This window comes from Anabrus simplex, chromosome X (assembly GCF_040414725.1).
Source record: "Anabrus simplex isolate iqAnaSimp1 chromosome X, ASM4041472v1, whole genome shotgun sequence".
In the NCBI taxonomy this organism is placed as follows: Eukaryota; Metazoa; Arthropoda; class Insecta; order Orthoptera; family Tettigoniidae; genus Anabrus; species Anabrus simplex.
Window position 1 is genome coordinate 56,059,784 of NC_090279.1, and position 13,681 is coordinate 56,073,464.

General features: G+C 41.8%; 1 long non-coding RNA gene and 1 pseudogene across 1 annotated transcript in view; one reads left to right on the plus strand and one right to left on the minus strand.

Moving 5' to 3' along the window:
* The first annotated feature begins 10,438 nt into the window (after positions 1-10,438).
* LOC137503398 (5.8S ribosomal RNA) lies at positions 10,439-10,587 on the plus strand (annotated as a pseudogene).
* Positions 10,588-11,922: 1,335 nt separating this feature from the next.
* The window catches only part of LOC137503071 (uncharacterized), a 54,897-nt gene continuing 53,138 nt past the window's right edge, over positions 11,923-13,681 (minus strand). Inside the window, exon 3 of the long non-coding RNA XR_011019035.1 lies at positions 11,923-12,144. This is a non-coding gene — a long non-coding RNA (uncharacterized lncRNA). The remainder of the gene's footprint in view (positions 12,145-13,681) is intronic.

Consider the following 13,681-nt stretch of genomic DNA (forward strand, 5'->3'; position numbering starts at 1 on the left):
TTACGACCGGTTACCCTTCCTGACTAGGATTTTAAATAGCAGTATACGCGATAAATTTGTTATAGCGGGTTTTATAACTAGATATCCCGGTACCGGCACATAGCCTACTCCTACCGAAGAAGCCTGCACAAGGCTTATTGCCTCCATCCGTTAGATGAATCACCATCAACGTCTTGTACTCAAAATCATTTTCGAAGGAGTCTGCACAAGGTTTAACGCCCCCTATCAACAGCCCTTACTTAATGCTGGCTTTTTTGCACACCCCGCCTCTTAGATCATACACCATAGTTTTACAACCGGTTACCCTTCCTGACTAGGATTCTATATCGCAGTATACGCGATAAATTTGTTGCAGCGGGTTTTATAACTAGATATCCCAGTGCCGGCACATAGCCTACTCCTACCGAAGAAGCCTGCACACAGCTTAACGCCTCCATCCGACAAATGAATCACCCTCAAACACTCCAGTACTCGCAATCATTCTCGCTACTTCGGGAGATAGCGGGTTCGAACTCCTACTGTTGGAAGCCGTAAAAAATAGCAAATGTTAGGCGAGGGACCTGCGCGATCGTCATAACATGATCTAGCTGGATGCCCTTCCTGACAGCATAAGTAGCCTGGATTTGAATCGCGGTATCCATCATTGTGTCTGACTTGCGTGTATGCAAGCTCACGCGTATTTCTTTGCTGAGATATCATGCTACTTCCGTTCGCCAGCTATAGCGGAAACTCACAGTACTGCGTCTATTTCGTCTTACAACTTGGAGGAGACAACATGTGTACATATAATTTATGATCCTTCATCCCCCTATTTTAAAAAAAACATGGAAGTATGTAGTATCTCGCAACATTCTTATCCGTGTGTGTGTGTGTTTCGAGAAAAAAGAGTAACGTGTATCAGTGTTCTAGTCGTGTTGCAATTACTAAGCGAGTGACCGAGCGAGTTGGCTACGCAGTGTGCTTTCTTGATTTTCGTATGACATATATCAGTGTATTTGCAATTACTAAGCGTCTTAGCAGTGCGATGAACGAGTTAGCTACGCGGTATAGATTTTTTATTTTCGTACTAAGCAAATCATTTGAAGTGTAGCCGAGTTAGCTATGCGATATGTGCACAGTGTGTTTTTGATTTTCATACTAGGCAAGTGATAGGCGAGATAGCTATGCGATATGTGCACAGTGTGTGTTTTTGATTTTTACACTAGGTAAATCATTGAAGTTGTACTTTTGCTCTGAACACATCAAACAATTTTCTTACAGTGTTCGATTCTAGTCTTGCTATGTTTCAATCTAATTTTCTTAGAACAAAGTTATCCCCTAACATGTTGTATCGGATCACATGTTAAGGTTAACGACATCGAGTGCAGTGTTCGATTCTAGTCTTGTTATGTTTCAATCTAATTTTCTTAGAACAAAGTTACCCCTAACATGTTGTACAGTGTTCGGTTCTACTTGTTTAGTGATCTGAACACATCAATCAATGTTCTGATCACATGTTAAGGTTAACGACATCGAGTGCAGTGTTCAATTCTAGTCTTGTTATGTTTCAATCTGATCTTCTTAGAACAAAGGTATCCCCTAACATGTTGTATCGAGTACAGTGTTCGGTTCTAGTCTTGTTATGTTTCAATCTAATTTTCTTAGAAAAAAGGTATCCCCTGACATGTTGTACAGTGTTCGGTTCTACTTGTTTAGTGATCAGAACACATCGATCAATGTTCTGATCACATGTTAAGGTTAACGACATCGAGTGTAGTGTTCGATTCTAGTCTTGTTATTTTGCAATCTAATTTTCTTAGAACAAAGGTATCCCCTAACATGTTGTACAGTGTTCGGTTCTACTTGTTTAGTGATCTGAACACATCAATCAATGTTCTGATCACATGTTAAGGTTAACGACATCGAGTGCAGTGTTCAATTCTAGTCTTGTTATGTTTCAATCTGATCTTCTTAGAACAAAGGTATCCCCTAACATCTTGTATTAAGTACAGCGTTCGATTCTAGTCTTGATCCCTTATGTAGTGTTCTGAACACACCAGACAATGTTTTAATCACATGTTGAAGTTAAGGACATCGAGTGCAGTGTTTGATTCAAGTCTTGTTATGTTTCTTTCGTAATCCGCAAGTCTAAACTTGCATATCGCTGCACACTCTTGCCTTCGCGATGCGAGTTCGATAACGTTATGCCTTGACAGAGGAGGAGGAGGCGGGGGTGGTAGGGGAGGAGGAGGAGGAGGAGGTAGAGGAGGTGTCGTATAGTCTCCTTCAAGATAGTAGATGAGAGGTTAGGTTAGCGAATGCACTAATGTTTAATGATGATAGCTAACGGAATTTCAAATTATCCGTCACCACAATTCAAAGGGATAGCAGCACGGTGCTCTGTTGATTAAAGATGGCATCTAGATAGAATTTCAAATTGCCGTCACCACATGTTAAATGTATGTAGCTAGAGATAAAAGCACGAAGCTCTGTTGAATAAAGATAGTGGATGATAGCTAACGGAAGTTTTTTCATATTATCCGCCACCACATGTTAAATGTATGTAGCTAAAGATAGCAGTATGATGATTTGTTGATTAATGATGACGGATGACATGTAACAGAACTTTTCAAATTGCCCGCTACTACAGAGAGAAGCACGGCGCTCTGTAGATTAAAGATGGTGGATGACGGCTAACGAAATTACCCGCATGATAGCAGAACAGTGCTCTATTGATTAAAGATGGCGGATGATAGCTGTCAAAAAAGCACGTGGCTTTGTTTCCAAACAAGAGCACGTGGAATTTACCGCCACCACATTTCAAAGGTATCTAGCTAAAGATAGCAGCACGACGCTCTCTTGATTAAGGATGGCGGATGTCAGCTGGCAAAAAGCACGTGAGTTTGTAAAGCACGTGGAATTTGCCACCGGCATAAAGAGGGCAGCACGGTGCTCTCTGGCGGTTGACAGCTGTCAGAAAAGCACATGGGTTTGTTTCCAAACAAGAGCGTGTAGAATTTACCACCACCACATAGAGGGCAGCACGGTGCTGTCTAGATTAACGACGGCGGATGATAGCTGACAAAAAAGCGCATAAGTTTGTTTCCAAACAGGAGCATAAAGAATTTTTCAAATTGCCGCCACTACATTTCAAAGGTATCTAGCTAAAGAGTGCAGCACTGAGGTTTGCGATGCAAGATGGCGGATGACAGCTGTGACGTACCACATTTCAAAGGCAAGTAGCTAAAGAGGGCAGCACGGTGCTCTCTGGATTAAAGATGGCGGATGACAGCTGCACGTGGCTTTGTTTCCAAACAAGAGCACGTGGAATTTGCCACCACTACATTTCAAAGGTATCTAGCTAAAGAGTGCAGCACTGAGGTTTGCGATGCAAGATGGCGGATGACTGCTGTGACGTACCACATTTCAAAGGTAAGTAGCTAAATAGGGCAGCACGGTGCTCTCTGGATTAAAGATGGCGGATGACAGCTGCACGTGGCTTTGTTTCCAAACAAGAGCATAAAGAATTTTTCAAATCGCCACCACTACAGTTCAAAGGTATCTAGCTAAAGAGTGCAGCACTGAGGTTTCGGATGCAAGATGACGGATGACAGCTGTGACGTACTACATTTCGAAGGTAAGTAGCTAAAGAGGGCAGCACTGTGCTCTATGGATTAAAGATGGCGGATGACAGCTGCACGTGGATTTGTTTATCTCACGCTAGTGAGGTTAAGTTGGTAGCACTAAGGTTTAGGCCCGCCAAGATAGCAGCACTGCCGATGACTGGTGACGAATTTACATCTACTACGATAAAGAGGGCAGCACAGTGCTCTGTGGTTTAAAGATGGCGGATGACAGCTGTCAAAAAAGCACGTGGCTGTCAAAAAGCACGTGGCTTTGTTTACCACACGCTAGTTAGGTTAAGTTGGTACTACTGAGGTTTAGGCCCGTCAAGATGGCAGTACTGAGGTTAGCGATGCGTTTTTGTCTGTCAAAAAGCACGTGGCTGTCAAAAAACACGTGGCTTTGTTTATCTCTCGCTAGTTAGGTTAAGTTGGCACTACTGAGGTTTAGGCCCGTCAGGAGGGCAGTACTGAGGTTAGCGATGCGTTGTTGTCGATGACAGCTGTCAAAAAGCGCGTGACTTTGTTTACAAATTCAAATTTCCCGCGGGTGGTGGAGGAGACCTCTGGGAGGCCTCTGGCTGTGGTGGTGGTGGAGGAGGCATCTGGGAGGCCTCTGGCTTTGGTGGTGGTGGAGGTGGCATCTGGGAGGCCTCTGGCTGTGGTGGTGGTGGCCTCTAGGAACCTGTGGTGGTGGTGGTGGTGGTGGAGGTGGCCTCTGGGAGCCGGAGGAGGTGGTGGCCGCAGAATCCCTGTATTATACTACTGATAATGTTGATAATACTGTGCTTTACAAGCGTTTAGTCGTAAGTTCAGTTTTAAGTCCCAACATCCTCAACTTCGAGTCAAAGTTTTATAAAATTGTTTAACCCTTTGTTGGCAGATAGTAATTTGTTATTTTTTCATCTTGTGCTTTCTCCAACTCGAGTTCTCTTTCCATCCACCCAATTTCATCTCCCCTTTCCACCTTTCCCCCGGGAGAACGTCGGCGCTTGTTATTGTCTCTGCTATTATATGTCCTTTTGATTACATGTTTTACTTGTTTCTTATGCCCTCTACTTGTACGGCTCTTCCGGATCCAACCCTCTTGTATGCAATGTTCATTTCCCTAATTTTTTCTCAGCATAGTTTATATTTGTAAAAAAAATCCTCTATCTCCCACCTGTTTCCTTCATGTGTGTGCTCGTGCATCCACTCATCCATGGCCTTCTTTACATTATCACTCCTCTCGTTTTTCTTCAGGTATTTCATTCTCATGTCAAAAACATTTCTCTCTTCTATATTTAATTCTGATGTAACAAAATATCATCTTAAAAGTTTAATTTTCAAGTAAAACACAAAAAAAATGTACAGTGCATTTCCATCTAACAAAAGTGTTTCTTCTTCAAATTTACTCCTTATACCAAAAAATGTAAAATATGTAAGATGATCTTCAAAGTCCATGCTCAATTGTTATGCCGAATGTAGCTAAAATGTTACATCATGTTTATTATATCCCCCTTCTTCTCACTTTTCTACCATTTGGAGCGCTCCACATTCCCTGTCGCCCTTTTCCCCCCAAAACACTCCTGACACCCTTGGACTCTTAAGCGTAAATTAATTTTGCTCCCAGTGTAAAATTTTCTTTCTCTACGGACATACATGCTGCTGTCTCCTTGTTGGCACCACCATTGATTATGCACAATATCTCGTTCAGGAACACCATTCTTCGCCTACTTCTGCAAGCATTTACCATCTCCTACCTACTACGTTGCATCATCGCATAAATCAATTATTTGGATCCCTGCTTCTGATGCTTGCACAAAGAATGAGTTTCTGTGGCCTCAACTATTTTTCTACGAGCATGGGGATATCGTGCTGTACCTTGTGTAGCAGCCAAGCACATTACACTACCATCCACCGGACATGTTTTCCACAGAGTGACCGCCATTTTGAACAATCAGCTGACTGTCCCGCTCACCTGACGTCGCTCTAACGTCTCACACATTTTAGAATAAACTGTCGATCATTCCCTTCGACTTCAGGTGAGACGTAGAGATCAATTCATGTACAACATCGTGCATTCATATTTCAAAACAATGACGGACTTGGGAGTCATGCAATTGCACGGCACCAAAATTCATTTGTGTTTTTGGCTAGTGAGCCTTAACTTACACGCTTTATCGTATTTTTGAACTACTTCACTCTTAGAGGAAATGTTATCTCCATGTGTCTGCCATTACTCATATTGGAACTCTTTTCGCGTCAATCGTGTCTCTCGGTTCCCTTATTCGCGTCCTGCCTCGACCCCTCATTTTCTTTAAACCTCGTACGATTGTACGGTATTAGGTATTTGAAATTTAGGCCTGACTTGTTATGAACTTAACTATCGCTTGATCATTTTCACTGTTGATTCTTTTGAATTGTGTTGCACATTCAGTTAAATTTATATCACTTGTTAACGATTTGGCGTAAGAGTTTCCACATCTATGGATCTGCATTAACTATATAATGTATTTAAACCAAACACGTACAATATACTGTCAATATTTGTCTCAGTATACATCGAATTAGATGGTCGGTTGTGTACACACACGTCTATCTATTCTAGTAAAAGGTTGTTGTTATGATTATTGAAATTATCTTTTCATTCAGTTGTATACCTAGTTACCATCCCTCACGTCCCGGATCCCTCTGGCTATATTCCACTGCGAACAAAGTTCTTAGTTATAATAACAATTATTATTATTATTATTATTATTAAACCTGTACTATTTCACTGAGCAGTAGCTTCTGCCTAGTATATGGTCACCACATGGTGGCAGAACATCCCCGAATGTAATAATGTTGACCATTTTCCACGAGCTGGCGGGCAATCTGTTTAGCTGTTACATACGCCTGACCATCTCTAGCTGTTGGGTAACAACTCAGACGCTTAAGGGACCTTCAGGATTTCTGGATACTGTTCCTCAGATCAGTCTCCTCCATCGCTCCTGTTATTAGATATCGCTTTTAAGAGATCTTCCCCAGCTTGGACGGAATCGGAGCTCAAAGGACCGTTGTCTATGAGATCACGTTAGTTTCTCAATATTTCCCTAGTTTACGTATAGGTATATAGTGTGCAGCCTCAGGGAAATGAGATACGAGAACAATGCTTGATGATATTTACAAAATCATTATATGATTCAAGAAGAGACTCTATATTCAGAATTTTATCGTCCAGTGTAATGGTACATTTCTCCCAATCAGCCTTCTTAAAATGATATCTTCTTCGAAAAGGAACTCAGATTTTAATGATTTAGAGGTACGATGTATAGAAGACGATGCCACAGAATTAGCTGCAAATAGAGGATTGTGGTGGCGCTTTGTAAATTCACAGTGGGTCGCAGACTGATTGCTGAAAGGCATAACAGTCTGTAATGAAGATGTCTGTAAAGGAACTGTCTGTGGTCAGATTCCAGCATATATCTGGCATATAAGAGGACTATGCAGGATTGCTTGACCCACTGATATCGCTGATAACTGAGATATGTCCCATATACAGTAAGTTAATATTTGGATGATATCTAAGCCTACATCTCACAATGTTGAATGATGCTGGAAGTTTGTTATGCAGTAGAATTATATCACACGAATCTGCCCATTATACCCCAGCATCTCCGCTTCTGTCGGTACGTGCGTAGCCCCATGTTGTATTATGACTGTTGAAGTCACCAACAACAAACTTCACATATTGATGCTGGAAGGCTGCACAAATCTAAGTACAGTACCTGGTAGCTTATTAATTGAGCTCTACTGTGAGAGTTTCAATGTGATCATGGGAGAGGATCTGGATGTTGGATAGCACTGAGGGTGTTCAACCACTAAATGCATGCCCTTGATTTTTGGATGGCGAAGATTCTCGTTTCGGCGAGTTTCCTGTATGCATATTATTAGCGTGTGGAGAAAACTGCGAGGGTTGTTGAACGACAGATAACGAGTAGAAAGTGGACCAATTTATCCTGTTTTTACTACTTCATTCATTTTTTAAACGGCCAGTTATATTGGGTACATTTTTATCTAGATACAAACTTTAAATATTGTATATCTCAACATCACAAATGTAAATAGTAACAACCTCACAAATATTAGTGTACATAAGTAATGTAAATTTTAATTGATTTTCACTAGATTAATGAAGTAATGAAGTGGTATACCTCTCACAACATGTAACTTTAAAGTTAAAAGGAAAAGTCCATTTTATTCTCATCATTTTAACACTAACTTTTCTTTAATAAGTTGTCAAATCAGGTCAGTTTTTATGCATGTGCATCATTTGTAATGTGATGTTTTTGCAAACTAGTTTGATATATGACAGCTGAGGATGACACCATAGGGGTCGAAACCAGTACTGGATTTACTGTAATTAATACTAAATAAACATTGTATTGATAAGGTGGAGGCTTCCATAGCATTTTTATGTTGAAATGTTTGATATCGTGCATAGTCAGGCGCTTACACTGAAATGCTTGACGTAGCTTCCCAGCATGACTGCAAGTTGGATAAAGCGGCAATGACTTTGCAGAATATCTGTAACACTAATAAACATGATTGCCAGATGGTGGTTTACATTACAGCTTTGACTCAAAATAGTACTAATGTAGAGTAGAAAATGTCATAGCTAAACATCTAAACATAAATACCCTATCCTCTTTTCTCTCTCATGTTTCTGGTTGCTAGGATACGCTTTCCGCTTCCAACACCTCTCCTTGGATCACATGGAGTTATTTAATAGAACAATCTTCCATGTTATTAACCACTTTGTTCATAGGGCACGTTCAATTACATTCAATGAAGGGTCACTTTGGTCATCAGCTATGTTCAATTAACTTAAATTCAATGAGACTTCACTTTCATCATTAGGCACGTTTCCTTAACCTTAAACATTAATTTTACCGGGCGAGTTGATCGTGCGATTAGGAGCGCGCAGTTGTAAGCTCGCTTCCGGGAGATAGTGGGTTCGAACCCTACTGTCGGCAGCCCTGAAGATGGATTTACATGGTTTCCTTTTTTCACACCATGCAAATTCTGGGGCTGTACCTTAATTAAGGCCACGGCTGCTTCCTTCCCATTCCTGGGCCTTTCCTGCCCCATCATCGCCTTAACACCTATCTGTGTTGGTGCGACGTAAAGCAAAATAGCAACAAAATACATTAATTTTATTGGATGACCATGATAGCTGAATGATGTAAATTGGAGGTTACTCAGATTCAATTTTAGGGTCCAGGTAACTCATCCTATGCTGATGGTCAGATAGTGGACAGCCCCAATTAAAAAGGTGAGGCGATAACTTCCTGATAATTAAATGATTGTGAAACAGGAAGCATAGTGCACAGTTGTTTATGGAGCAAAGCAGATTAAATCCCAAGATGTTATTTTCTAGTCAATCACAAAGTGGTTTCCTATAAATAGCCCTTCAAGCTTTCTTTGTGGTGGATATTAATTACATCCTGAAATCGTCCAGCTGCAGCGTTATATTAATGTCACTGACCGCATACCACTGTTTAGGCCATATTTGTAAACATGCCCGCCATCACATTTCATTGTTTTTGATTGAACATAGTCATATAATGTAAGTACTTAATTTAAATAAGCAGGCCATCCTTGGTACCCGACTGTAATGTCTGGAAGTGACGAAGAGCCATTAACAACCCCCCATACACAAGAGTTGACAATTCATGCTGAAGGCCTTTAACAGGCAAATATCAGTTTGACATGATGGAAAGGGTTCAGTATTCACTATGTCCTTTCAACACATGCAACTCCGAGATATAAGAGATTCTTAGTGACTTATTTGAGGTTCCAGTAGAGAAAAGCGAGTGGCCAATTCTCCGCCACTCTTTAAAAATGAAGAAACTTACGGACGAGTATACTGCAACTCTCACATACGAACCTTTGCTTACACACGCCTCCTCCAGAAGTACGTGATCTTGATTAACGGCTATGGTCACTAAAGCTGAACTTTCAATTTTCATTCAGAACAGGTTGACAAAGTATTGTTGTTCTAGAGTTGCGGAAACAGGTACAGTTTTGAGCTACAGGTCTACTTATAATTAAAAGAACACACTAGTGACACATAGGAAGGGGAGCAAAAGGAGTGCTTGATTTTCAGCAACAATTTCTTCAATTGCATACCCTATTATGACTTGACTTGGCACTTATTTATTCCCCTGAAGTATTTATTCAAACGTTTGAATATTATTTCGTGCGCTTCTACTATTTTACTAACTGTCTTTGCCATATGATTCTTCCGTGTTCATACGGATTACTTCTTATTCTCGAACCTATACGGCTCTTCAATGAGTGTTAATGAGCACACTTCTACTGAAGTCCGAAAACAGAAAAAGCGTCGTCCATGGTGTCATATATCTGTGATTGATGAGGAGATAACTCATGAAAAGTCCTTTGATCCTTCCGCACACGGACATGGCATTGTCACCACAAGATTCCATCTCAGAGAAAATGGCACAAACGGACGAACCGCTGTCCGGCGTACACCAAGAGTGTGCCTAAAAAGTGCCGTTCTGGCCGAGGAACTTTTTTTTTCTCCGCTGTGTGCGATCGCATGTTCGTGGCTGTATCTACAGAATTGGAGAAGGTCGTACGGAACATCAAACTCTCTTGCAGTAGTTAGTGGGATGTAAAATAAAATACGAATAAAACTGTTCACATGTGCGGCTTCGGCCCGGCGGGCAGGTTTTAAATGAACGCAACGCCCATGCTCGAAACACTTCTTAGCTCTGCGACGAGAGACCCATGAAAATAATTGTTTCCCCTCTCACTCACCGTGGAGAGAACGATCAAAACAGGAACAAAACAACCCTGAACAGTCGATCACTCGGCTCGTGAGTCGATGAAGAACGCAGAAAATTGCGCGTCGATATTTGAATTGAAGGATACATTAATATTGACATTTCGAACGCACACTGCTGTCCATGAATTCCGTTCCACGCCTGGCTGAGGGTCGGTCGCTAAAACTGAACGCGGAGAGTTGCTGCACTGCTCCGTGTTTTGTGACATCGTTCGCACGCAGTTGGTGTACACCGCCGAGACGGCGCACAAGCAGAACTTCACGCCGGAATGAAGCTGCACGAGATTAAATAATAATGTTACGAGTACATGATCCTTGGAATTTTTTAACGCAATAGCGAACATTCGTGTGCCGTAACATCCCTGTGCATTCGGGTGCGAGCTCTATGATAGATTTTTCGGCTGAAAAATATGCCACGGACATTTCACGGTATGGCTTCTCGTCTGTGTGCGGCGACGTGTTGCGAGAGTACAATTCTCCCGGAGACATACTGCACCACTGTGGCTACAAGATCGTGTCAGTCTGCAAATTCCCTACTAGGTTTCCTTTCCGGATGGATTTGCCACAGACATTGCATCAGTCGACTTTACGCCCGTGTGCGTCCGCACATGTAGTGCTACGTAGGATTTACTGCTGAATGATTTGCCACAGATACTGCAACAGTATGGCTTCTCGTGTGTGTGAGTCCGCATATGACATGCCAGGTTGCCTTTCTGCGTGTAGGATTTGCCACAAACATTGCATGAGAACGGCTCGACGCCGGTGTGCGTTCGCACATGTAGTGCTACGTAGTATTTACTGCTGAATGACTTGCCACAGATACTGCAGCAGGATAGATTCTCGTGTGTGTGAGTCCGCATATGATATGCTAGGTTGGCTTTCTGCGTGTAGGATTTGCCACAAACATTGCATGAGAATCGCTTGACGCCAGTGTGAGTTCGCACGTGTCGTGCTAGTTGAGGTTTGCTGTTGAAAGACTTACCACAGACCTCACACCAATGTGGCTTCTCGTCTGTGTGAGTTACCATGTGATTCGATAATGTACTTTTATGGGCGAAGATTTTTCCGCAGATGCTACAGGAGTATGGCTTTTCGCCTGTGTGAATCCGGATATGTCCAGTTAGGTTGCTTTTAGATATGAAGGATTTGCCACAAACATTGCATTTGTTTGGCTTCTCGCCTGTGTGAGTCCATTTATGATCTTTCAGAGTGGTTAAATGACTGAAGAATTTGCCACAGATATTGCACGAATAAGGCTTCACGCCTGCGTGAATCCGCATGTGAACTTCTAGACTGCTCTTCCTGGTAAAGGATTTGCGACAGATATTGCAACAATGTAGCACGTGAGAACGCATGTGGTTCGTCAAGTAACACCAATTCCTGAATCTTTTAAGACATACTGAGCACTCGTTTGCTATCCCACTTGTATGTAACCGCATGTGTTCTGTCAGCATGTTCCTCTCTGTAAAGCATTTATGGCAAAATCCGCACTCTAGGAGCGGGTGGATCCTCAAGTGTTCCGACAAGATGCTTCCGCTATCGAACAGCTTTCCGCAGTGACCGCACTTGAAGGGACGATCTTCATTGTGTCTCTTCAGATGTTGTAAGAGGCCTAAATTCCCGGCCAGGACATCACTGCACACATTACACCAAAAACAAGGTGCTCCACCATCCGGAGGTTGATGATCTGCATAGCTTACCTCAGGTCTCGATCTACAGTGAAAAATTAATACCATGTGACCAATAGTTCAATAGCCACCTATCACATAAAGGAATTCCTAATGAACATTCCACTCACTGATACCCCATGCAGAGAGCTTGTTACTCATGAACATCACATTCCTGAGGGTAAACATCATCTTAGGTTAAATTCAGAGTGTAGACTTAAATTTCAAAAGTTCTCATTTGTTACGAGGTTGTGTTGCATCTTTTCTCTCGAATCACGATATCACGCGCAAGAAACTTCTGACCATTTTGGAATGAACGAGTTAACAGACCTCATTTAAAGAATGCATGAGAAGTGGTCCAGCCTCAAAGGAAAAATGCAAGCCCTTTAATCCGGCACACATTTAGCTATTGAAATCTGTATATTCTGTTCTACATAAATGATGGCACATGGTTTGGAGCTTTTATCTTCTTCATCCACACAGTGCTTTGTGGCATGCAAGTAACATTTTTTGTAAAAGCTCTGTTAAGGTTGTGAGATTCGCATTGATGTAGATATTAGTAAAGTTAAGAAAATTGTTTGCCGATAGTCAGCTAGATCTGCTGAATCATGGCTAATATTTTATGAATGTTATTTACTGTCATGCAAACACACATATTGTATTCGTACATTGATATCATATCAGTGTATAGCATTCTATTATGTCACAGTGCGGTTATTTCTAATTAGGTAGATTTGATGTGCAATCAAACAGAGCCTACCTATATATAGGACAGTAGGTTCATACAAGGAAGTTCATACTTACTACCTTCTATTATATCAGCCTACCTCTTAATTGCTGTTTTAACAGAGGCCGTATGCAACATGGAAACCACTAATCCTGATGAAATCCTGGAAAGGCTGAAATAAAACAAGCAGATGACCGCTCGTACCCTAACACTGACACTTTTTTCTCACCCGGATACTGCTGTCATAGACATTATGAAGGCAACAAACAATATGGCTTTTATATTAGTGTTTTATTACAAAGGGCACTAGGAAAGCTTTGCAATGTGAGTGAACGCTTTAGACTTCTTCAAAATAATTTCCACCACACTCAATACACTTGTCGAAACTAGTCACTGAACCAACTCTGTCACGTTTTTCAGTTACATTTTCACACTCTTCATCCAGAGGTGCCAGAAGCTCCAGGTTGGATGCAAAACGCCGCCCTCTCAGCTTCATCTTCACTTCTGGGAAGAGTGAGAAGTCACATGGGCAAGATCAGGACTCTATGGAGGGTGATCAAGCACAGTCAACCCGGATATGGCAAGAAAATCCAGTTACATTAACATGATGTGCTGGCGCATTGTCGTGATGCAAGAGCCAAGTGTTGATGCGTCACCCTTGACAGAGCTGCTTGATAGCCTGGAGGACCTGAGGCAGAAAAGTCTCACTGTACCACTTCGCAGTAACTTTCCTTTGTGTTTCTAGCACATCCCGAGTCAAGATGCCCCGTTTAGTGAAGAATACTGCAGTCATCCTTTTCTTCACTAACCTTGACTTTCGCACAGTCACACGAGTGCCCTCATCTTCACACAGCCA